The following is a 26,194-nucleotide window of genomic DNA, read 5'->3' on the forward strand; positions in this document are numbered from 1 at the left end:
GCATGGCGCTGATTGAAATAGTGATGTTAATACAGAAATATTTCTTCTGTTCTCAGTAGGTGGCTTTAAGAGCTGGGGAAAATACCTATGAAAAGAACAATGAGAAAGAGGGACTAAGTGGATGGGAAAAGAGTCCCTAACCAGTTAAACCTTTGACGTGAGGTGCATCAGTTTTGGAAGCCACAGACCTATAGAATATTTTTGTCCCTTATACCCTTTTATGTTCATATTATTAGTTCTGATAACTTTTAAAACCCTTTCTGTTTTGAAAATCTTGTTGTGCCTGATGGCTATTGGTGGTCCTTTTAGCAAACTGGCTGGGATAATTGACATTAAAAGACAAATCTACAAACTTTATTTGCAACGGGCTAGACACGTTTTCCAATTCACGAGTTTTCATGACAACTGCTTAACTGGTTTTCATGACATCCACTACTACTGAGTAGTTAGAACAAGAAGTCAGTACGACCAATAAGATGGAAACTAGTGGATGGTGGTGATAGAACAATCAAATTGTTGAATAGAGGTGACTGGAAAATGGAATTACCAGCCCATGGGAAATTCTAACATTTTGAAATGTGCTTTCATCCCAATTTGGGACAAAAAGTCAACATTTCAAAATGTTTGTGGAAATTCTAAAATGTTTTGATTCCGAAACATCAAAACTACCTTATTAAAATGCTTCTTTTCAATGTTGAAACATAAATGTAATATATTTAAAAGCTGAAACAAAATGCAAGAGTCATAATGAAATGAGATAGTCAAAACAAAATTTTAATTTTGAATCATTTCAAAATCTTTCCATAAAAAGTTTAGTCAAAATGGACACATTACCGTGAAACTTTTAGATTGCAACAAGATACATTTTCCAACAGAAAACTACTGTCCAAATTTTTTCAACCAGCTGTATTGTTGAAAGAGTCATTGTCACAGTACCTGGGCAAACTGCACTGCTAACACCTCCTGGTCTCTCTGGGTGCACTCCCTCTGGGTCTCAGGCCTCAAGCAGATATGTTTTACACCCATTCCCAGACTGGACTGTGGGTTGCTTGAAGCTAATTGCTTGCCCCATTCTCTTTCTAGAGTATGCTGGGGTGTCCTTTACTAAATCTATTGTACTGCTTTCCTGTTTGCTTTCCCCACAGACCCCTATTAAGATAGATCAATACAGATACAGGAAACTGTAATGACCACCGTAGTTATACAGTAAATTTCCCTCATTGACTAGGTCTCTTACAATAATCAGACCATCATTACATATCCTTATTTATGGATTATTACATTGCAGCTTCTCATTATTTTAGTCCAGGTGTTCTGTGCTGTAAGGATGGAATTCATGACTGAAGAGAGGGCCAGCAGGAAGCCAAGCTCACACTTCAGTGGTACATTGGTGTTGCTATCCATCCGCACAGGGGTATATTTCATCTTCAGTGCTGTGCGTGCATCTACATATGTACACAGATATCAAGTAACATATCCATCTTCAAGTAAGTGCTTGCTGAAATGTGTGAGTCTGTGAGTATACACTAATAATACTTAACATGAAACTTCTACTCATCTGACTACATTGAGAAAAACTTCATTCCAATGTTGGTGCAAAACGAGCCATAGAACAATGTTGAGTCAAGGCCTGTGTGTTTAATATATGATATACTGTTGGAAGAACAAATGTGCAGAAACATAACACTCGAAATAACATTTCCATGCTGGGGGCACTGAGTCACTGGCACTGAAATAGCATTTTAAAGCCATAGGTCTCAGTGTTCAGCCTTTTAGTATTCTCTTATACATTGCACGTGTCTCATGTTCAGTTGCTTATGGAAAAGTCCTATAGAATTTAACAGAGAATGATAGCCAATACAACAGAATTTAATAGAGAATTATATCTGGGCTCAATAATCCTGTTGCCCCTTTTTGACCCAAGCAGCTGGTCAAAGTTTGGGGCCCTAGGGATGTTCCAGTTGAAAGGAGAAATTGCTGGAAACTGATCTGTTCTTGGATACAGTCTTGTTTACTTACAAGAAATATACAAAGTCCTGGTTTTGTGAATGCAAGAGGAACCAAAACCAAGAGGAGCAGTTTCATTGCTCACAGCCCCAAGCCTCTGTTAGCTAGCCCCAGTCGCAAACATTTTCCAGGGTCATACCGGGTTCACAGGCTGCTACTTGGTTTTCTTGCTTTTTGCCTCTGCCTCACACCCTCCCTTCCCCACCCTCACCCCCTGTACTCAGCAAAAGCCTTTCCACTCATTCAGTCCAAAACTCCAGGGCAGGTTCACAACCCTCTCTTTTCTTAGGTGTGGAGCTTGTGATGACTTCTCCTGAGGGTTATGTGAGTCGCAGGGGCATTCACACCCAGTCTCAGAGACATTTGTGACTGATGCCTTCACCAGAACCTCTCAGCATATATATATATATATATTAGTAATTTTTTATTAAATGTTTATAGATTTAGAGTTATATCTAAAACAAATTCTATTATATTTCTACACAAACTTATTTGTTTAATCCCAATATGATTTTATTGGATCTAAATGTATGTATTACTTCTAAGTATTCACCAAATAGTTTGGAAAATATTTTTAAAACCCTGGATTTTCACAAGATATTCACTCAGACTATTTGCTAATCACCATTTGTATTGTATTTATTTCTGCTCCCTGAATCGATGACTGGAACCTTTTAAACAGGAGAAATTATAAGGTAATAGTAAATAGCAAAGCTAACTTTGGGCACAAACTTTTGGATTAATAATAATAACATTTTCAAATTTTTAAGGATTTGGCAGTATTGTCATGAGTAAGGCTACATTTTAGTCACAGGTATTTTTAGTAAAAGTTATGGACAGGTCATGGGCAGTAAACAAAAATTCATGGCCCGTGACCTGTCCATGACTTATAGTATATGCCCTGACTAAAACTTGGGTGTTCTGGGGCAGGGGGTTGCCCAGGGGCACCGTGGATGCTCTGGGGGGGGGGGGCGTCCTAAGGGCTCTTTGCGGGGCAGCACGGGGGCATCCTGGGTGCTCTTGAGAGGCAGGCAGTGGCGCATGGCCCAGGACATTCACTGCTGAGGGGGAAAGAGGGGGCTGTCAGGCTACCTGCCCAGTTTCGTGCAGCTTCAGGAAGTGGCCAGAATGTCCCTGTGGCCTCTACCTAGGCAGACTCAGAGGTGTGGCCTGGAGGGGCTCCACACACTGCCCCCACCATGAGTGCCTGTTCCACAGCTCCCATTGGCCAGAAACTGTGGCCAGTGGGAGCTTCGGGGGTGGTGCCTGCAGGCAGAGGCAGCACGCAGAGCTGCCCATCCCACCTCTGCCTATGAGCCATGGGAGGAACATGTTGCCACTTCCGGGGAGCCCCTCCCCAAAGTAAGTGCTGCCCAGAGCCCTCACTCTCTCCCACACTCCAACCCTCTGCTTCAGCCTGAGCCCCCTCCTGCGCCCATACTCCTGCTGCTGCTGGAGGGGAGGGGTGCAGAGGCCCGAGACTGCCCCAGCAGTGGCCAGTGCAGCTGGTCTGGAGACCTCCCAAGCCGCTCAGGTGGCCCCTGGGCCAGCTGCACTAGCTGCAGCAGAAATCATGGAGGTCCCAGAAAGTTATGGGATCCATGATTTCCATGACCTCTGTGACAGACTCCCAGCCTTAGTCATGAGTACCAGGGTGGCTGGCTGCATACTCATAAAAGATGAAGAACACAGCCTCATGAATCATAGTAAACTGAATTCAAACCTTATTTCATGATAGTGAAAAATAGAAGAGACATAGAGAAATACTATTTTTCAGTTTTATCAAGAAAGTTGGTAATTACTGTCAATTGTGGTGGTGATGGTTTTGTCTTTTAGGAAATGGATAAAACCCATTTCACCTGTAGCACAGCACAGTCTCCAGGTAATGATAATGCTCACTCTCAGGTAGATTAAAATATCATCACCACCACTACCACCAAAAATCCCAAGGGTATGGTCTCCTTGCAAAGTTGAGCACCACCTGGATCAGTCTTTGGCAAGGTGCTTAATGTGAGCTAATTGTATATTCGGTTTAAGTCCATCACTGGCAATCTTACTGCACCACTTACTGCCAACAGCACAATATTATTTGTGCATTCCAGATCTTGAAGCAGAATGGTGTCCAGCTCAATGCCAGTGACATCAGTCTCCTCAAGCTTATCCATCAGCCAATCAATGCTGACATTGAACAATGGTAGTGACAGAATGCAGCCCTGCTAATCTCCCAGGGAGATAGCAAACCATGCTGGTTATCTGCCATTGACCCAAATGCAACCTTTTGTTCCATTATAGAGCTCATCTGTCAATGACACTATCTTTCCAGGGATGTCAAGATGCCTCCTGAGATCCCACAAGCTAGTCTGATGAACTGAATCAGAGCCCTGGCAGAAGTCTATAAAAAGTGCTGTTCCCAGCTTATTAAATTTCAGCCATCTTCTCAAAAAACTGTCTCAAGATAAAAGTCTGGTTGACAGTGGAAAGACCAGGTCTGAAGCCACATGGAGTATCCAGACCTTGCCGCACAGCGCTTTGTTGATTTGAGACATTAAGACAGACAACAGAGTAATACCTCTATAGTTGCAACATTCAGCTATATCACACATTTTTGAACAGATGCAGAATAACCCCCTTCTTCCAGTCATGGAGATGATGATATTATGCCAGCACAGCAATACTCTTACCTGTCTTTAGCAACTTAGGGGTAATGTTACAAACCCCTGGTAAGTTTCCAGACGTCAGCTTACAGACAGCTATCCAGATCTCTTCTTGTTTGAAGGAAGGTGTCTCTGCTGGAATATGCTGCCCCTCTTCAACTGGAAGCTGACAGAGAATTGAGGAGTGCCTTGAATTGATCTTCCTGTCAGTGCAGTGATCCTGTGGGCCCCAGCTGATGCTGCTATCCTGATTCTGATTCTTTATTGGACCAGCTGGGGCAACCATCCCCAGAAACAGCACAAAGTTGAATAGAGGGCATGGAGATTAGAACTGGCTACTACCAGGCACAAAATTTGCTGCCTGAGTTGACTACTAGGTTTCTTTATCTTTGCTACACAATGACTTGACAACATCCTGAAGTTTAACCAATTCAGCCCTTGCTCTCAGCAAATGTGTAATTGACGACTCAGATTGTAGCCTTGCTTTTTTATTAGATCTAACTGCTGTGAGCATCTCCTCACTGAGCCATGGATGATATTTGAAGGGCTGAGGCCCTAACACCGAGCTTGCAGCAGTCAGCACTTGTTAAGGTTCCTTCCCCACTCTGAACTCTAGGGTACAGATGTGGGGACCTGTATGAAAGACCCCCCTAAGCTTATTCTTACCAGCTTAGGTTAAAAACTTCCTCAAGGTACAAACTTTGCCTTGTCCTTTGAACCCTATGCTGCCACCACCAAGCATGTTAAACAAAGAACAGGGAAAGAGCCCACTTGGAGACGTCTTCCCCCGAAATATCCCCCCAAGCCCTACACCCCCTTTCCTGGGGAAGGCTTGATAAAAATTCTCACCAATTTGCACAGGTGAACACAGACCCAAACCCTTGGATCTTAAGAACAATGAAAAATCAATCAGGTTCTTAAAAGAAGAATTTTAATTAAAGAAAAGGTAAAAGAATCACCTCTGTAAAATCAGGATGGTAATTACCTTACAGGGTAATCAGCTTCAAAACATAGAGAATCCCTCTAGGCAAAACCTTACGTTACAAAAAAAGACACAAAAACAGGAATTTACATTCCATTCAGCACAGCTATTTTGCCAGCCATTTAAACAAAAGGAAATCTAAAGCATTTCTAGCTAGATTACTTACTAACGTTTTACAGGAGTTCTGCATTCCTGATCTGTTCCCAGCAAGAGCATCACACAGACCGACAGACCTTTTGTTCCCTGCCCTCCAGCTTTGAAAGTATCTTGTCTCCTCATTGGTCATTTTGGTCAGGTGCCAGCGAGGTTATCTTAGCTTCTTAACCCTTTACAGGTGAAAGGGTTTTGCCTCTGGCCAGGAGGGATTTTATAGCACGGTGGACAGAAAGGTGGTTACCCTTCCCTTTATATTTATGACAGCACTGATAAGGAATCATGTTGTTTCAAGTCATCAGATGGCAGAGTGACACTTCAGTCTCTAATGGTTTGATGGCCTTATGCAGTTCTGAATGGAAAGGCTTTTGATAGCTTGGTTGTAATAAGTGCTGAGTAGAGTGGGACAGTTACCTCTAGTGTCTTACATATGACACATATATATATAATTAGCTTTTTTTGCAACTGTGTCATGTTGTTGACTCATTCAATTTGTGATCCACTATAACCCCCCAGATCCTTGTTACCAGTACTACCATCTAGCCAGTTATTTCCCATTTTGTAGCTGTGTATTTGGATTTTCCTTACTAAGTAAAATACTTTACATACATACATAAGAATGGCCAGACTTGGTCAGACCAATGATCCAATTAGCCCTGTATCCTGTCTTACAGCAGTAGCCAGTGTCAGATGCTTCAGAAGGAATGAAAAGAACAGGGCAATTATTGAGTGATCCATCCCTTGTCATCCAGTCCCAGCTTCTGACAGTCAGAAACACCCATCATGAACTTATCCTGATAGAACATATCTAATTCTTTTTTGAGCCCAGTTACAATTTTGGCCTTCACACCATCCCTGGCAATGAGTACCACACATTGACTCTGTATTGTGTGAAGAAGTACTTCCTTTTGTTTGTTTTAAACCTGTGGCCTATTAATTTGATTGGGTGACCCTTGATTCTTGGGTTATGCGAAGGGGTGAATAAATACTTCCTTATTCACTTTCTCTACACCATTCAAGATTTTATAGATCTTTATCATATTCCCCTTAGTCTCTTTTCTAAACTGAACAGTCCCAGTCCTTTAAATCTCTCCTCATAAGGATGCTGTTCCATATTCCTAATCATTTTTGTTGCCTTTCTCTGTTCCTTTTTAAATTCTAATATATCTTTTCTGAGATGAGGCAACCAGAAATGTACACAGTATTCAAAGCGTGGGAGTACCATGGGCTTATATAGTGACATTATGATATTTTTATCTTATTATCTATCCCTTTCCTAATGGTTTCTAACATTGTTAGCTTTTTTGATTGCAGCTGCATAGTGAGCTGATGTTTTCAGAGACCTATCCACAATGATTTCTACATCTTTCTTGAGTGATAACAGCAAATTTAGACCCCATCATTCTGTGTGAATAGTTGGGATTATTTTTTCTAATGTGCATTATTTTTCACTTATCAACATTAAATTTCATCCTTCATTTTGTTGTTCAGTCATCCAGCTTTGTAAGATCCCTTTGTAGCTCCTGACTTAATCTTGAGTAAGTTTGTAATGTCTGCAAACTTTGCCACCTCACTGTTTGCTATTCGCTCACTTTGCACTTGTATTTACTGAATTTCATTTTGTTGATTTCAGACCAACTCTCCAATTTTTCAAGTTCATTTTTAATTATGATCCAAAGTGCTTGCCACTAGGCCAGTAACCCTGTCAAAGAAGGCAATTAGGGATGTTTGGTAAGATTTGTTCTTGACAACTCCATGCTGGGTATTCCTTGTGACCTTATTATCGTCTAGGTGCTTACAAATTGATTAACAAGTTGTTCCACTATCATTCCAGCTATCAAAGTAAGGCTGGTACAGGTCTATAATTGTCTGGGTCATCTTTGTTCCCCTTTTTAAAGATGAGTGCCATGTTTGCCCTTCTCCAGTCTTCTGGGACCTCACCCATCCTACATGAATTCTCAAAGATAATTGCTAACAGTTCCCAGATCATTTCAGCTAGTTTCTTAAGTACCCTAGGTTGAATTTCATCAGGCCTTGCCAACTTGAATATATCTAACTTACCTTAGTATTCTTGTGACTGGATGCACCTTGTATTCACCTCCCCCTATACACTGTTGTAGTAATCTTTGTACAAAAAATGAGGTATCATTTGAAAATTCATAACTCTCTGTCAATATCATGGTAATTCTTTACCTATTCTTTCCCTGTTTTGGCTTGTGTTCCTTCATCCTTGTTAATATTTAATTGTGTTGTGCATCTGATCACCATTAACCTTTTTAGTGAAGACTGAAGCAAAATGGGCATTGACCACCTCAGCTTTCTTGATGTCATAAGTTATTAGCTCTCCTTCCTCACTAAGTAGAAGTTCTATGCTTTCCTTTGTCATTTTTTTACTCTTACTATATTTAAAGAATCTCTTCTTAGGTGTAGCTCATTTGGTGCCTTAGCCTGTCTGATTTTGTCTCTACATGATTGTGCTATTCGTTTGTACTCTTCACTGACCGTTCATCCTGTTTCCATTTTTTGTAGGATTCCTTTTTGGTTTGGTTGAATCAGGCTAATTTTGGTATATTAACTGGATGTCTTTGAAGTTGGAGGCACACTTTTGTCCTCTGTCATTGCTAAGAACAGCACCTTTGCAAACTTGTACATCGGTGGCCACTGACCACCAATGATTGTTTCTGAAGACACGATCAATAACAGTCTGGACGGTACCAGGTCACCTGAAAAATTATTATCTGGAAATACAGGCTAGATCATCAGTTTGTGATCTGGCACAGAAGAATGGGCAGTGTATTGTTTTATCACAGAAGAATGGGCAGTGTATTGTTTTACTGCCCCTGGAGTAGCCCGGGCAACAGATTGTGACTCGGAAAGTCACAGACTCCCTCCTAGTCTTCCTGCTTCACTGAGGAAGAAATAAACTATAGCAGGTCCATACCTGACACAGCATATATCCCCTGACACACTGCCAGTATGAATTATGTAACTGGGTTTAATTAGGTATCAGAGTCAAGAATCCTTTCCATCCACTTTCCTCCTACACCTTTCTACTCACCTGTGTGAGGAGGGGACATTCTGGTTCTGTGGCGCTCAGTCCCCCTGCACACAGGAAGTAGCAGTGTGGTGTGCCTGCACAATACAATGTGACATCGTATGAGTAGTTTATGGCTGACTCAGCACCCTGTGAATGTGGCACGCATCTCCACATGGGCCAGACTGAGGAGCGAATTGGTTAAGGAGTGGATTATTAACCAAGCAACAAGGTGGTTCAGCTCATCAGCTGAGGACAGAAACAGGAAGAAGCAGACGGGAGAAGGCCAGAATGAGGGCCAGAGAAGCACGGAATCTCAGGGACGTGAGATCTCTCCCCCTTCTTGCCCAGGAGAAGGTAAAAGCCTTATGCTGTGAGGAGACAAGGACTTTTATAGCTCACTGTAAATAAAGCACTTGGTGTTGAACTTGCCACTGGTGTTTGAGAACTGTTTTGCCCCCTTACTTCCTTGGGCCGGTGTGCAGGAAAGGCCACAATCTAGCCCCTAGAAGAACTGGAAAAGATCCTTCCCTATTGATCTCTGATCTAGAGTAAATTTCTCCATAAGCCCAACACTTCAAAATAGAACCAAAGCAGGGTTTTCTCTTGGTAAGAAACCTTGAAATGATGCATGACGCATACTCTATGTTTTGACTGTGAGTGTCAAGTGGATTGCTTACCATTTGCAAATTAAGTGCATGATAAGAATGGCATGGCAATTTGTAGTTGAAGCAGAGAGTACTTCACATTTGAGTATCAGAGGGGTAACCGTGTTAGTCTGGATCTGTAAAAACGGCAAAGAGTCCTGTGGCACCTATTAGTCTATAAGGTGCCACAGGACTCTTTGCCGCTTTCACATTTAGATGTGGCGCTCAATCTCTCCAGTGTATGGATAGTCTAGTGGTTGATCACAAATATAACTCTGTTCCCTTTAAGTCTCCAGAGCATTCTCTCTCAACGCTATGAGACACACTGATATGTTTGGAGTCTATGGGATCTGGTAATTTTTGGGATGTGGATATGTCACAGCGTGGCCTGGGTAGTTTGAGAAGGTAATTTTATTGTAAAGTATGAGAGCCATAAAACTATTAGGGATCAGGATTTTAGGATGATCAAATGGTATCTACCTTAGATCCTCAAAGTAATACTAGTTATTCTTCTCAGTTACCAAGATTAAAGAAGATGTGTATATAAACTCCAGTATCTTTTCCAATTTTTGACTAAAAGTCAAAATTCACTACAAAAAGTAATTTTCCCTCTGTTGATATTCACCCCTTCTTGTCAACTGTTGAGAATAGGCCACTTCCACCTTGATTGAATTGGCCTAGTTAGCACTGACGCCCCACTTGGTAAGGCAACTCCCATCTTTTCATGTGCTGTAATATATATACTGCTTACTGTATTTTGCACTCCATGCATCTGATGAAGTGGGTTTTAGCCCACGAATGCTTATTCCCAAATAAATGTGTTAGTCTCTAAGGTGCCATAAGGACTCCTCGCTGTTTTTGCTGATACAGACTAACACGGCTACCACTCTGAAACAAATACAATGATGATCTTTCAGAGTTATGGTTATTTAGGAAAGGATTCTTAATGGTTCCTCCTCCCCTCATGTCCTGTTCCTTTAAATCTCAGACTTTATACAACACATCATAAATCAAGTAAAGGTAGGAGCTTAATTTTGTTTGCAGTTTACAGTTGCTAAATCTGACATCAATTGAGCAAAATTTTTCCCACAAAGCCAAATTCTTCTTTAACACAGGCCTTCTTTTTGCATCCTTCACCTCTGGAGAAACCAGCTGTCTGTTGCTATGGAAATTAACTCAGTCAGCATTTCTTAATGACAGCTTGAGCTAAACCACCTGCAGGTCTAGTTGACATGGTCATAAAAACTCAAGTGGTCTGTCTACATTATCACTCCCCTGATAGAGAAACATAGGAGAATTCCCTGAGATTCTCAGTGTCAACACATCTTGTACAGCTTGGCAGAGGAGGGGATGATTTTTGCTGTTGCTGGTCATGTTTTAACCTCATCTCTGACAGAATCAATGAGTGAAATAAGAGGGAGTGTTGGGATGGGGGAAAGTACAACTTCCACTACTCTCCATGGCTGGATCTGGGGGCTCCCTATCATTTCCCCCTCCGTTCTTGGCTAGTGTGGTGAGAGCAGCCCCTAATGTTTCAATCTATTTGTTTCTGCTAGCCACAGATGTTGGGCCTGTTCACCCCATTTGTCTGTCTTTCTCTCACACACACATATCCACTCTCTCTCTCTACATTGGAAAGGTGCATGTGTAGTGAAGTATCCACTTTCCTTGCTGTTTGTTATCAGCATCCTCCATTTCTATTTACTGTAACTATACTGAAATTTTTTTCCTGAGGTGCCGGTTCTGAGAAATGATAAAGGATGACTGAGTACCCGAAGAAGCAGATAATTCTAGAGTTGGCCATCAGTGTGGCAAGGAACATGGCATTACCACAATAATAGTTATTCTGCTTGTGGGTCAGCAGCAGTAACTTTCACCACTGGACAACGCTGAAGTTGATTCCTTATTTGTGGTTTCTCATTCAAAAGCCATTTAAAAAAAATCTATGTAAGGGTTTTTTTTTTTTTTAAAGAAATTTCAGAAAAAAATGCATTTTAGTTTTATTACAACTTATTAATTATACAAATAAGGAACTGGATTTTGACTGCCCATGACAATATTCTTTATGGGTTACCCCGAGAGACATGTCGCTGTGACTGTTAGACTCTTCTGAAGTAACTGGGAATGCCACTTCCTGCCCAAAAGCATTATTCCTGTGCAATATGCTACCACATGCCCCTCCCCCACCCGAACTCCTTCCATTTTGCAAATGATGCTTGAATAGCAAACAGGATTTTGACTGGCTAGGTGAGAAAATACTACTTGGGTCACCTCACATGGCACATCTTTGTTATGCCATTCTTAAGAGTTGATGATATGTTATTCCAGAGCCAAACTTTCCTTGCCAGGTAAATTTCTGCTAATCGTGTCCTCCCATTTCTAGTTTGCATTTTCTGTACAATATATATAAAAAACAATTTGTTGCAAACTCAGCTGTAATTTCACATGAATTATTTAGACAGTGACAAATTAGGAAGTCTATAGAAACCCCTGTTTGCTCTTAGACAAATTAAGAATAAGAAAAATGGCTCCATTCATCAGTTGAGTTAACGGTTACAAATATAAAAACATGCTATGTTTAGTGTTGTGTCTTTTGCTCTTTACACAACCAAAATAATGCCAAGAAGTTTCATAGGTACAGTTGGCTCCCAAATAACTATTAATTATATACTTATTATTTGCATTGACATAGTGCCTAGGAGCCCCAGCCCTGGATCAGGACCCCATTGTGCTAGGAGCTGTACAAACACACAAAAAAGACAGTCCCTACCCCAAAGAGCTTACAGTGTAAATAGACAATTTAGACAGGGTAGGGGAAGGGCTATAATACAATCAGAGTGAACAGTGTGATGGCAGCAAATTACATGATTGGTGCCATTTTTTTGGGGGGGTAGTTGGGAGGGATCAGCTAAAGGGAAGAGAGGGGACTAGTGAAGGAAAGAAGAGGGTAAGAGTAGTGACACTGAAGTGAAAAGACTGTGAGAAAGGGGAAGGGTTGGAGCAAACAGCTAGTCAGCACAGGGCAGAAAAAGTCCAAGTCCAGTCAAAACTGCAGAAAGTTCTCCAAAAGTTCCTCCTTTGGTGGTTTCTGCCCCCACAGCCTGAGCATCTGACTCTTTGCAGCTTTCTTCCAAGCCCACATGGTGGCAGGGAAGGAGAGACATCACCTGGGTTCCAGTGGTCCCAAAGGTAGGGGGCGTTCTCCTGCACATCCAGGGGTTTCTGGGGAGAGGGGATGGGACTGGCTGGACCCCATTTTATCCTCTCCCCTCCAGTGCAGCAGTCCCTGCTTTGTCTGCTTCTGCCCTACTGGCTGGAATCTCTGGCTCTCAGTTAACCATATGCTATTAACGACATGTTTTTTTTGAGCATGTACTCAATGCTTTTTTTGCCTCTGTCTTCACAAACAAGGTCAGCTCCCAGACTACTGAACTGGACAGCACAGTATGGGGAGGAGGTGACCAGCCCCCTGTGGAGAAAGAAGTGGTTCAGGACTATTTAGAAAAGCTGGAGGAGCACAAATCCATTGGGCTGGATGTGCTGCATCCGAGGGTGCTAAAGGAGTTGGCTGATGTGATTGCAGAGCCATTGGCCATTATCTTTGAAAACTCATGGCGATCGGGGGAAGTCCCAGATGACTGGAAAAAGGCTAATATACTGCCCATCCTTAAAAAAGGGAAGGAGGAGGATCCGGGGAACTGCATGCCAGTCAGCCTCACCTCAGTCCCTGGAAAAAATCATGGAGCAGGTCCTCAAGGAATCAATTCTGAAGCCCTTAGAGGAGAGGAAAGTGATCAGGAACAGTCAGTATGGATTCACCAAGGGCAAGTCATGCCTAACTAACCTAATTGCCTTCTATGATGAGATAACTGGCTCTGTGGATGAGGGGAAAGCAGTGGACGTGTTATTCCTGGACGTTAGCAAAGCTTTTGACACGGTCTCCCACAGTATTCTTGCCAGCAAGTTAAAGTAGTATGGGCTGAATGAATGGACTGTAAGGTGGATAGAAAGCTGGCTAGATTGTCGGGCTCAGCGGGTAGTGATCAATGGCTCCATGTCTAGGTGGCAGCTGGTATCAAGCGGAGTGCCCCAAGGGTCAGTCCTGGGGCCAGTTTTGTTCAATATCTTCATTAATGATCTGGAGGATGGCGTGGTCTCAACTACTTCAGAATAGTCTACAGTCACAGGGATATGTCACTTAGAGAAGTATTTTGTCATGTAACACCAGCCAAAATCTGGTTCCTATTCTAATAATTAATAAGCATTGTTACAACATGCAGTTTCATTTCTTTTGGTGAAATTTCTTTAAAAAATTCTTATATTCGGGTTTTATTTTATTTTTCTAAAAGTGGCATTTCAGTAAGGAACCAATCTCAGAAAGTGTGTGTGTGTGGTTTGTTCCATATGTACAATTTTTTTCGTTCAGTATCTAGTCCTAGTATTTGTGCACACAGTGCTGGCAAAGTGTGCTGGAGTGGTGTCATTTGTAGAAAGCGTTAGCATGTTGTGTTCTAATTCCCCCATCTAGACCTACTTACATATTTTTAAAGATGCAGGCTGAATGATCAATTTAAAAAATGCTATGTACAAGTTTTTAAAACTGATTATTTAGATTGTACCTACTGTACTCTTATTTTTATAACTCTGTTCTTTAAGCACAGCCCTTCTGAGTGTTTCAGTAAACAAAACTACACCTGACAAAAGAAAGTGGCTGGGCTGGAGCTATATCTTCACAAAGCCCCTGATGATGTTCCCCTGACATGTGCTGTCCCAGTTTTATAAATTAGAAATCTGGTCATCTCAGTTTAGTCTCTAAGCGATGCCAGCTGTCTCTCCTCACTACAGCTTCTAAGATGCTTTGAAGCTGTTTTTGTATTGTGTTGACAACATTAGTGCAGAAAGATTTGAAGAATATAATAGCTGAAAAAAAGGTTACACAGGCACACATAATTGACTGTGGCAATATAAAATATTGCCTGCTCTCTGTTTTGTAACAAAGTAGATATTGCTTTCTTTTAGATTTGAACAGAAACAAAGTAAATCTCAAATGCCTTTTTTCTGTTAACTTTCCAAGTTTAAAGTTGCAAATCTGTATGAAGTGACTTTTCTATGGTTGCACGGTATTCACCATTCGATTCAGCTGAAGATAACTTGTAGCTTAACAGATCAAGTGTTCTGCAGTTTCTTCCACTATCTATGGAGGGTAATTGGTATTTCAGAAAAAGAAGTCAATGTAGGGCTGTAGGAAATGAGACTTTTTTTGACTTATTGATGCTTGTTTATGTTGAATATAGTGACATACATATTCTAGGGGCATATTTAAAAAATGTTAAACTGAGCCATTTGGCTCCAAGGAAGTTAAAATGTGGGGTGGAGGGGAGGGAGTTGTTCATTGTGGCTGGCTTGCAGAGCTGCAGCACCATTCTGGGAAGTGGGAGAGTTGTGGGGGCAATAAAGCTGACCTTGAAAGAGGAAAGAGGTGAGTGAGATGTAGAAGCTGATAGTGGACAGGTGAACCCTGGGACCTTCAACAGAATTCAGCACATTTCTTCGGTAAAGTACTGGTGAGTTGGAGGAGCCCAGTCCAAGGAGGATTCAGGAAAATCAGGGACAACTCTGTAGAGAAAGAAGAGCCCTATGCAGGACAAGATAAGGAGCATCAGGGAAAGTTACTGGAAACGATTGTTTCTGTGTTGTTGTAATATCCTGCTCAGCTTTCCAAATGAATGTTTCTGTGCCTGTATATTCTTTCCAGCCCTACTTTGCCCCAGAATGCAACACTTGTAAAGTGCAGAAACTAGTTTTCTTTTTTTTCCCTTTCTTTTTTTTTTTTTTGTAAATAAAGAGGAAAAATTAGAAATGAGTGAATTTTGGAACCATCAATAAAAGCTCACTTACTAGTTTAGGCATTACTTCTTTTGACTTGTTGCAATAAGTTTACCAGTTGCATCATACATTGCTTGAAATAAAAAGGCAAAATTTGTGCACTATGCTACCATACTCAGGAAGCCTTGGTTTTGGGACACAAGTGATTCCTAAGTTTATTAGCAGGTGTGGGGAAACTCCTTTCTTCCTCTGTTTCCCTGTGGCCCTGAGCAGAAAGTGGGAGGATAATTGTTGTGAAAATGTGAAGGGAAAAATGTACCTGAACCTACAGACTAATTCACTTCAGCATGGCTCCCATGGTTGTTTAATTCAAATGAGAACATAAGAAAACAGAAAGGATATGTATTAAGTTCAGCCACAATCATTACTATAACTTTAAAAATAAATATGACAAGGCCAGAACTCTTGACAAGGCCAGAACAACAAAATCATTTGCGGCACAGTTTGGAAGCGCTGTTAATACTTCAAACACTATTCAGACAATTACTTGGCAAGATAAAAACAAAAACAAAAAAACTGAGTGTGGGTCACTTTACAAACAGGTAGTGGGGCAAAGTAGATCAATGCCACTATTAGGGTTTTATGCCAAGCAATGAAACATCAAATGAATTCTCAAAGAAATCTGCTAGTCATCATATATATGACTATATATAGATGACTATCGTCCCATTTGATAAAAGCAATGGATAATAAAAACAGTAGCTGGCATACATTTCAGAGGTGAAAAGGATAAGCCTCTGAAGAGATCCATAAAATATTTATTGGAGTCTCCACTGTATATTCAAGAAGCACGTGGGGCTAGTGACAGTGATTAAATGTTCAGCATCTGCAATGAGATATGCTGAGGTTTTAATGCACAGAATATTGATTGCATGATGAATCCGAGCAGTTTGTTTCCTGCAGTTACCCTCAACAGGGGAGAGAAATGAAAAGAGCATTTAACATTCTTATAGGCAAAACAGGGCGTTAATGACTTTGCTGAGAAAAAAAAACTCCTTTATCCAGCTGTGTATATTACTAATAATACCTATAGGACCTTCTGTCTTGGTGACCTGGTTGGCTCATAGAGTTAAGTCTGGAGCCTCAATATTTTACCCAAGGTTACTGCTAGGTTAGGAACTTCAAAGATAAATTTTAAGACAAGGCTTTCCTTGTCTTAAGCCATCTTTTAGCATTTGGGAAAAGCATCTTTCCATGAAAATACAGTTTAGCATTGTTTTCAAGACAGTTTGTTGAATAGAAACATAACACAGGGAAGAGAGTGTCCCCTTCTTGGTAATTACCCAGATAGAATATTGGAAACTCCATGAAGTTCCTTTTTCAAGAGTTTCCCGGGCATCATTCCGTTGCACAGGATGAAGAACATTTTCTTTTCAAGCCAGGAGTCCAGCCTTCACACACAGTTGAACTTCCAAGATCCACATGCTTCTTGATGTATTCCTGCGGCTAGGGCTGTCCACATTATTATCCTGTCCCAGCTCCCTGGGAAATATGGCTCTGTTGGACTCCCTGTCCAGTCAGTACCCCTCTGTGCCGGAGTAAGGGGTTATACAATATGAAATGTCTCAGTAGTATTGTCTCAGTGGTATGATTTAGGTAGAGGATTACTGCAAGATTGGTAAAGAGATCATTCCAGTCTGGTGGTAATCCTTCCTAACCTCACTTCTCTCCATCCACATCCTTCTGGGATGGAGGTAAGGTGCTAACTACTCGTGCATCACATAAGCTGGCTGGATCCACTGTACCTTAGTCCCCTGACACTGCAGAGATGGAGGGGATGATCTGAATCCACATAAGGGAGATCTATCCATTAGATTCTCAACCATGAGAGGCCATGATCTCCATGGGGGATAACGGGCGGGTTAGCGGGTGCCACCCACCCTCTATTTCTTTATAGCAACAGAATAGGAACCTTTTTATTTATCTTCCTTCAAATTTTAACATGTCTCTGAGGATACTTTCAGAATATCAATATATATTGAAAACTGGCATGTGTGTAGGTAGCATATTGATGCATTGACGTCTTCCTTCTTTTACATGACTTGTGTTTTAGGGAAGAGAAAGTGATTCCTATCATAACTATCTAGGGTGACCAGATGTCTCAATTTTATAGGGACAGTCCTGATATTTGGGCCTTTTTTTATGTGAGCTTCTATTGCCCCCTACCCTCTGTCCCAATTTTTCACAATTGCTGTCTGGTCACCCTATAACTATCCCAAACTATCATGACCACACCGATTTGGGGATATTTGGCTCATTTCCTTTGATATCTGAAAGGTGTCACAAATCATAGCTTCAGGATACATCAAACTAAAAAACTGTGAACAGAGCTGGTGTGAAAACAATGTGCATCCTGTGAGAAATACTAATATTTCAACATATATTCTTTCCAAATTGGGACAAAAATTCAAAATATCAACAATTTTTGTGGAACAAAAATTCCAATTTTTTGACACTTTCAATTGAAGTGAAACATTTTGAAATGTCAAAACACTATGTGGATTCCAAATTAAAATTTGATGATATTTCAAATCACAATGTTAATTTGAAACTAAATGTGTCATTTGGAATATACATTCAAAATGAAACATTTCAGTTCATTTCAAAATGTCATTTCAATTTTTTTAAATCAAAATCAATGTTTGCCCCATGAAAATTTTGAATTGGACTGAATCACATTTTCCAGTGAAACATATTTTCCTATCAGTTTTAATAGTGAAGCCCCATATCTAATCATTTCTGTTTCGGGCTGGTGGTGTGATGTGTTGTCATGTTGTGACATTGCATCACTATAGCATAATGAGCCAAATTCAGATGGTAGTAACCAGGTGATCATCCTGTAGACATGTCAGGGACCAATCCAGCCGAGCCGTTAAAGGTGGTGACAGTTAATCAGAAAGTGGGTGCAAATGGCAAAAGTAATGTAACTGGCAACCTGGACTTTAGTGGAAAAATGAGTGTAACTTACAAATCAAGAAGGAAAGAGGTGTATATATGCAGGATGAGGGAAGAGGGAGTTGAAAAAACAATATAAGAGAACATAACTAAGTGTCCCTCCTCACTGATCCACCACGTCACACCATCCTCCAAACTTCCGAAGCCAAATTAAGTCCTGTTGTAAGTGGTCATGGCTCCAATAGACTTCAGTGGGAGATATACTGACTTATGCCAGAAACTGAATTTGATTTTCACAGAATACTAAACTGGTGTAGCATTACAAAACTTTCCCCAGTAAAACCACCGTTTACAACCCTGCTGAATTTGGCCCACTATCACATGCATAGAGTTAGATTTCTGTTATTACAGTCTCATTGTATAGTGGAGGCTCTGATGATTCCCCTTGATAACCAGGAACCTATAAGGTTTGTAGAGCACCCCTTATTCCACATGGTTACATTTTATTTCTCTGTATCAGCAGGGAAATGGGAGAGACAAACAGTAATGAGTTTGTATTGGCTGTTATGGGCTTGAATGATTAGTGCTTACTTTGCCTTCCGGATGCACAGCCAGTAAAAAAGATAAGACTTGCATGTTCTCTTTGCTTCTCATTTGCATCTGTTCTCTAATGCCAGTTATCACAAAAAAATGGTGGTGAAGGTAAAAACAGAGGTAGAAATAATGGATTTTACTTGGGTTTCTTCAGGTGTATGGGGACATATTTTTTCCTGTCTCATTTCAGATTAAATATCATCTAGTCACCTAGTAAAGGCAGCCTTGTTTTTGCAGTATAGTTCAATTTGCTGACAGGTATGCACTTAAATAGGTTTTACATTTAAAACCCTCAGTTCTGAAGATTTTTTCATAGCTCAGCATATATATCTTTTAAATGATTTGCTGAATGCTAGACACCATTAGGTCAAAAATACTTGAAATGACTTGTATCCTTCCTTTTTGGAAAGCAAATGATAAACACTTTTTTAAAAAAAATATGCATAACTGTATATTGAATAAAAATAAATTATGAAATAAGGTTGAGTCACCATACTTGGACAAATAAAAATGGATCAAGAAGCAATTTTCCTCACTCATTGAGATACAGTTCAAAACATTAGTAGCCAATGCCTCAGTTAGACATCATCAGATTATTAGATTAACATTTATTTATAAAGGATCCACATTTGTATTGTTGCATTTGTCCCATAAACGGAATCCAACTTCTCAAAAATCTCGTTTTCCTAATGCACTCTTTAGAAAGAAACACCTAAAAATACAAGACAATAACTTACTGTATATTCATTGGTCCTGCTTGCCTTTAAAGACATCTTGTTTAATATAGCAGGATGCCTTTTTTCAGTCTAAGCATTTAAACAATGACTGTGGAACCAGCCTTTTTATATATTGCATATTTGACATTGCCAAGCAATGTATTACTGTTCTTTGGAAATAAAACCATCCTCTAATGCCATGAAAATGGTTCACAGATATGCAGAATACACTTCCAATTGATAAACCAAGCACCCTAATAAGAAAGAGTGGGAATATTATAAATGCATTTGGAAATCTTTTCTGAACATAATTAAAGATGAACAGCAGCAAAGGAAAAAATGGACTTCTACACTTTCAAGCTTCTTCATAATGAAGGACTTTTTGGGGGGGTCAACCAAAACGCTGCGGTAGGAGGAGGGCAGATTATTAGCTCATTATGTTAACATATGAATTTCTGCCTACACTGGAAGACTTTACAGGGACAAGAGAACAATTAAGAGGGGAAGGTATCAATCAGTGTGTTTAAAATTTTTGTTAACACCTATTTAACTCCAGTTCTAATAAACACTTGAGAAATAAGTATGTCAGCGTTAAAATTTCAACATTCCCGCCCCTTCAATTAAAGTCTGAGAACTCATGCTATACTTTTCCTGACTCTCAGCAAAGTTCACCAGCTAAACTTGCTAAGACCAGACAATATTCCTGCTATTTCAAAAGGCAAAAAACAAGTAGAAATAAAGTTAAATAAAACCCACCAAAACACCAATGAAACAAAAGGTCACAAACCCAATTAAGGAAAATTCCATCAATTTTTTTAATGGTGTAAGTTAGCACAAACTTATAACATTCTAACTAATACTGGGGCCAGGATGTATAGGATCAGAGAGATTCAAGGGTATCTCTGGTGTAAGAGAAAATTGAGCTGTTAACCATTAATCTTAGCCCTGTGTAACAGGCAGAAAGAGCTCCTTACACAGGTCTGAAACTATGCTTTTATGTGACACTTTTATTATTACAAACCATCTTGAAAAATGACGAGAGACTTTCTGCAAAAAGGTTTGTGGAGAATTTTTTTCGGTCTCTAACTTTCAATTTTTTTTTATATTTCCAACCAACTCCATTACAGCCTAATAAGTCTATAATTCTCATTTTGTAAAAGATTACTTCATGAATTCCAGTACTTGACTGCCAGTAACAAAATTCCATAGTAACAGAGAATCTACTTTTGAATGCATTCATATTTAATGCATTAGTAGGCATTAGACTGTTTTTAAGGGTGATTGTATTGATGTGGAATGATTCCCTGGAAGACCTCAAGTATAACTTGGGGATATTGTGGTAAACATATATAGGAAATTTCTACTTTTGGATATAAATATGTGGCTTCCACTGAAGTGAAGAGAAGCTCTGCATACAGATCTAAGGGCAAAATTTGTCTCATGGCATTACAATCAAAGTAAAATGATCAATCAACTTTCTACCTAGGACACATTTTAAAGGAAAATCCCAGTGCAATAAGATGGTCTAATCTGTACATGTAATTATAAGGAAGAATAAATCACTTAAAACAATTTTAAGTATCTTAAATATAATTAATAGAATCATAGAATATTAGGGTTGGAAGGGACCTCACAAAGTCATCTAGTCCAACCCCCTGCTCAAAACAGGATCAATCCCCAATTTTTGCCCCAGATCCCTAAATGACCCCCTCAAGGATTGAACTCACAACCCAAGGATTAGCAGGCCAATGCTCAAACCACTGAGCTAAAGTTACCAATACCAGAAGAAGAAATCATCCTCAAATTTGCTGATGCAAAGTAGGACTGAAATCCCCCTTAGAAAGCATTAAAACAAAGACATTTTATTTTGTAAATCTAAATCATGAAGCTGAGAGACCTCACACCAGCATGAAAGGGGTTAAAATAGCCTATTGATGCAGCTAGCCCAGTTATACCTGCTGCCAATGACAGACTTGGAGGGGGGGAGAAAAGGAGAGAACCTGGATCAGTTCAGGGCTAACTGATGAAGAGATAGGAGGTAGTTGCATCCCTACCTGAGGGGAGGGTCAGGAGGAGCTAATAGCTGGGACAGCCATCAGGGAAGAATACGTGACCACATGTCCAGTTTTCAACCAGAACACCCAGCCAAAAAGGGATGCTGGAAGCTCCGGTCAGCAGTGCTGACCGGGCCATTGACTGTCCGGTTGGCAGTGTCGCACAGCAGGGCTGGCAAGCTCCCTGCTAGCCTCTGTGCCGTGCAGCTCCCAGGAAGCAGCCAGCATGTCCCTACTCTGGCTCCTATGTGTAGGAGCAGCAAGGGGGCTCTATACGCTGCCCCCACCCCAAGCGCCGCCCCTGCAGTTCCCATTGGCTGGGAACCATGGCCAATGGGAACTGTGGGGACAGAGCCTGCAGACATGGCAGCGTGCAGAGTCACCTGGCTATGCTTCTGCACAGGGGCCAGAGGGGGACTTGCCGCTGCTTCTGGGAGCTGCTTGAGGTAAGCGCCACCTGGAGCCTGCATCCCTGACCCTCTCCCCAGACCCAACCCCCTGTCCTAGCCCCAGCCTGATCCCCTTCCCACCCTCCGAACCCCTCCATACCAGCACCACCCCAAACCCCTGATTCCCAGATCCACCCCAGAGCCAGCACCCCCAGCTGGGGCCCTCACCCCTCCCCCCATACTCCAATCCCCTGTCCCAGAACAGAGCCCCCTCCTGCACCACAAACCACTCATCCCCAGGCCCACACCAGAGCCCGCACCCCCAGCCCAAGCTCTCATCACCCTCCCAGCCCCATGAGCTAGCCCAGTGAAAATGAGTGAGTGAGGGAGAGTGGGGAGAGCAATCAACAGAGGGAGTGGGGATGGAGTGAGTGGTGGTGTGGCCTCAGAGAAGGGTGGGGCATGTGCGGGGCCGGGGGTGGGGCAAGGGTGTTTGGTTTTGTGCGAGTAGAAAGTCTGCTGTCCCTGAAGAAGGTCCCTGTCTGAGGAAGACAGTGGAGGAGACCAAGGGGCACCTAGCATCTGCATGAGCCGAGTGACTGAGCTATAGAGACATTATGGGGTTAGGCCCTGCTAAACTAACAGCTCCTTGCACAGAGGAACCTTAGACTGTGGCAGGATGCTGACCAAGGTCCCCGAGGGGTGACTACTTGAATCAAGCCATTACAAACTGTTGGACTATAGGGGCCATGGCCTAAACGTAAAGGACAGTGGTAGAAAGTAGTCCAGGGCAGTGGACTTAGAACCTCTGCTGGAAGGTCCTGGTTTGGGGTTTGCTTTACTCAGGGCCCTGGGCTGGGGCAAAATGGAGAAGGAGGGCCCAGGTCCCCCTAACCCATCTGTCTTAAAGACTTAGGCACCTCTGCCAGAAAAGTAAGGAACTGGAAGTCAGCTGTACCAACCACTTGGCCTCATGGTCCTCCAAGCACCCTTTTACAGTCTTTACAGAAAATGGGGGTTGAAGCCTGATTAGTTGAACAGTTATTAAACCAGCAATTGTTTTGAAGGAGATTTTTGATCTAATGGAATAGGACATCAAAGAGAGCTATGAAGTTACAATCAGATTACTACCTTCAAACTGTAATGGAAATGGACTCTCTGTTTGTACAATCACATTCTTGTTACATTTAATCAGCTTAAGTTTGGTCCATATTTGTATTCTTTTAACAATTTTTGGATTCATTTTATGTCACCTTTGTTCTGTGTAATGACATTCTTTTTTATTTTAACATATGAAAAGACTATTTTGACATTTATTAAATGACATACAGAGGTAGAGGCCCTTTGGCCAGAATCTTCTATACAAAATCCTCTTCAGCTAATGGTTACTGATGACGGATGGAAGATGCTGTTTCTACCATATCTGATAACACTAGGATGATCCTGGCCACGTTTTATTGTTGATCAAAGAATGGGCTATCTGGTGTTTTCACCCTTCCCCCCAAACTTCCATATGTATTTAAAGAGCTATTGTCTGCTCATGTAAAAACTCAAAATATGCTATGTTGAATTTTAAAGGTTTTGTATGTGTTCTTCCCCACATCATTCACCTTGTTAAATAAGTCTACTGCTGATTCAGATTTTCTGAAGTATATTACTCTGTTTTGATTTATTTTCTTCTTGAGTGGTCTGTATTGAAAAAAACTTTGTATTGGTTTGTCAATGTGAACTTTTGAGGCAAAGATGATATTGGGAACTACTATCTAATTTATCATCATCTGCCCATCACCATGGAACTCTATGTTAATTTATTCATTGGATAATCCATAGTATTCAATTTTGTGAGCTGGTATTATATCTGTTACTATTGATGAAAACCAGTGCTTTTCTCAAGAATGAGTAACCATACGTTATTAGTAAAAATAAATCCTTCCTAATATTTGTTAGTGGTAGGTGAATGGATAGTGGCCTACACAGTGGTTTGCTACGTCTGATCAGTTTTCATAGTGTGTTACTTCTACACCACAGTACTTATCACTTCTTTCCCACTGTAAACTTTAAAGGACTTCCATGGAGAAAGGCAGCTGTCCACTGGCAGTGAATTTACATACAACAATGTTTTGAATATTTGCTTTAGTTAGAAGACAATCATTCTATTTCTGCAATATACCTTCCTTAGAAACTTGCTGGGATTTTCCACAGGATAGATGTAGAAAATATTTATTTTGTGATATATTATACCCACACTGAGAAAAAACGGGTCACATGGACTGGAGTCTGGGTAGAAGCTTGCAACTCCTTGTGGTATCAAGTGTTTTTTGCTCCCAGGGCCATAAAGAGAAATGTTGTGACTGAGGGCCAGTTACAGACTGTAACAATCAACATACATGCTGTCACCACAGGTCTCCTGATGAGGATAATTGAAGGAATTTCCAAGAAGTTTGCCTTGGAGCTGTTAAAAGAAAATATTTGCTGCCCATTACTTGGCTCAGTGAAAGGGTAGGGTTTCTGATAACGAAACTAGACAGACATGTGCTTTACCCAGTAACATGGTCATGTTTCAATAAGGACTGGGTCAGAGATGATCACTTCAGTGTATTTATGAGTAGTAATTGATGAAAAATTAACTCTGAAATTAACTGGAGTCTAATGTTGGATGATGTGGCTGCATTTACCCTTCAGAAAATATACTTATTATACTCCAGACAGTTGTTGTCTGATTGAGTGGTATCTACGCTGACAAAAATGTGGTTTTAATATGTTCTAAAATGTTGTCTCTGTATAAAATGAATTGTGTACCTTCTATATGCAGCATTATTCTGTAATCTCACAGGGACGTGCTGATTCATAGGAGCTGTACTATCTCGCACATGATGAATACAAGCTACATCATATCCAAGAGGAATGGACTCAGAAGGTGGCAAAGAATAGGGTTCTGTGGTTGCTGGCCATCTGCATGAAGAGCAGTGTTTAAAATAAATTTATAGCAAAAGTAAACAGGTATGTTCTATCCTTTCGGGGCTGTCTGCTAACAATTGAATCCATCTGATTTCCACTCAGAACAGGTCTTTGTATTCCAACAAAATCCCTTTCCAACTGTTTCTTAATTTGGCTAATTTGGCTCTTCTGCCTGTGTGCAAAAACCAGAGAAACCAAGCTGAACAAATAGTGTAAAGATCTTGATGCTGATGCAATCAATGACCTTGTCTACAGTAGGAAAATTAGGACCCATAATTCACCATAAATTATAGCAATTTTAGACGTATTAATGTAGCCAGTACTCAAGAGCTTTTACCACTGTGTCTCTAAATTTGTTCTGAATAAGATTAGAAGACATATTGGTGAAACACCTGAGTCCTCGCTACACTACAGCATATACTATTGCTGTTACCAGGGGACCGACAGTAATGGGGAAAATTATAAATTTTTCTAGTGCAGATGCAGCCACTGTGTGAGATTAAAGGTTATGGTTTTCTTATTGAGAGAGTATGTGGTTGTTTTGGTATAAATGTGTGTCACCTGCCAAAAATCTTCCAGATATCTGATGTTTTCTAAAGTGGCTTGAGGAAATAGAAAACTAACAGTAAAGATACCATGCTGTGCGCATGTATCCATCCCAATAGGAATTCACTTTGCTTACTCTTCTGTGTCTCTCCGGCTATCAAGCTTTTCCCAGTATTTTTTGGGCAGCACTGTACTGTCCATGGGAGAGACAAGGTCACCAGTGTGGATTTATGAGTTCTGGTTCTATGTGACTACTGAGTTCCCCCGGGGGACTTCTTTTGCCAATCCTCTACACTATAGGTGCCTGTGATGGGGTATATAAACCCCACACTGTTGAGGAAGTGATCAAAGAGTGGTCAAGGCTTCCCCTGCCCCTCTGACCCAGGGGGTAGAATAATGGCTTAAAAACAGACAGCAGCTCTACAGCTCCCAAGAGTTCCCTGGAAGCCTTCAGGTGAACTGCCTCAGGAAGTCCATTCATCAATCTCTCCCCCAGGCCTACAAGGAGACAATGGACTCTAGTATACCAGAATGGTAGGATTGGTTCTGTAAGCCCCAAGGGGAGCTGTTAAATGGTTGGTTCTGCTTCCCTCTACCCCTTTTGGGGATAGGGAAGCTGGGACTATCCTGAAGGGACTAGGGGAATGATAGTGAGGAGCCCCACCCCCTTCAAACACAG

At 41.0% G+C, this 26,194-nt stretch overlaps 1 long non-coding RNA gene across 1 annotated transcript; it reads left to right on the plus strand.

Moving 5' to 3' along the window:
* The first annotated feature begins 1,310 nt into the window (after nucleotides 1-1,310).
* LOC142070793 (uncharacterized) lies at nucleotides 1,311-25,008 on the plus strand. The gene is made up of 2 exons (XR_012666725.1): nucleotides 1,311-1,487; nucleotides 24,845-25,008. It is a non-coding gene; the product is annotated as an uncharacterized LOC142070793 (long non-coding RNA).
* Nucleotides 25,009-26,194: the final 1,186 nt, after the last annotated feature.

Source organism: Caretta caretta, chromosome 2, assembly GCF_965140235.1.
Source record: "Caretta caretta isolate rCarCar2 chromosome 2, rCarCar1.hap1, whole genome shotgun sequence".
In the NCBI taxonomy this organism is placed as follows: domain Eukaryota; kingdom Metazoa; phylum Chordata; order Testudines; family Cheloniidae; genus Caretta; species Caretta caretta.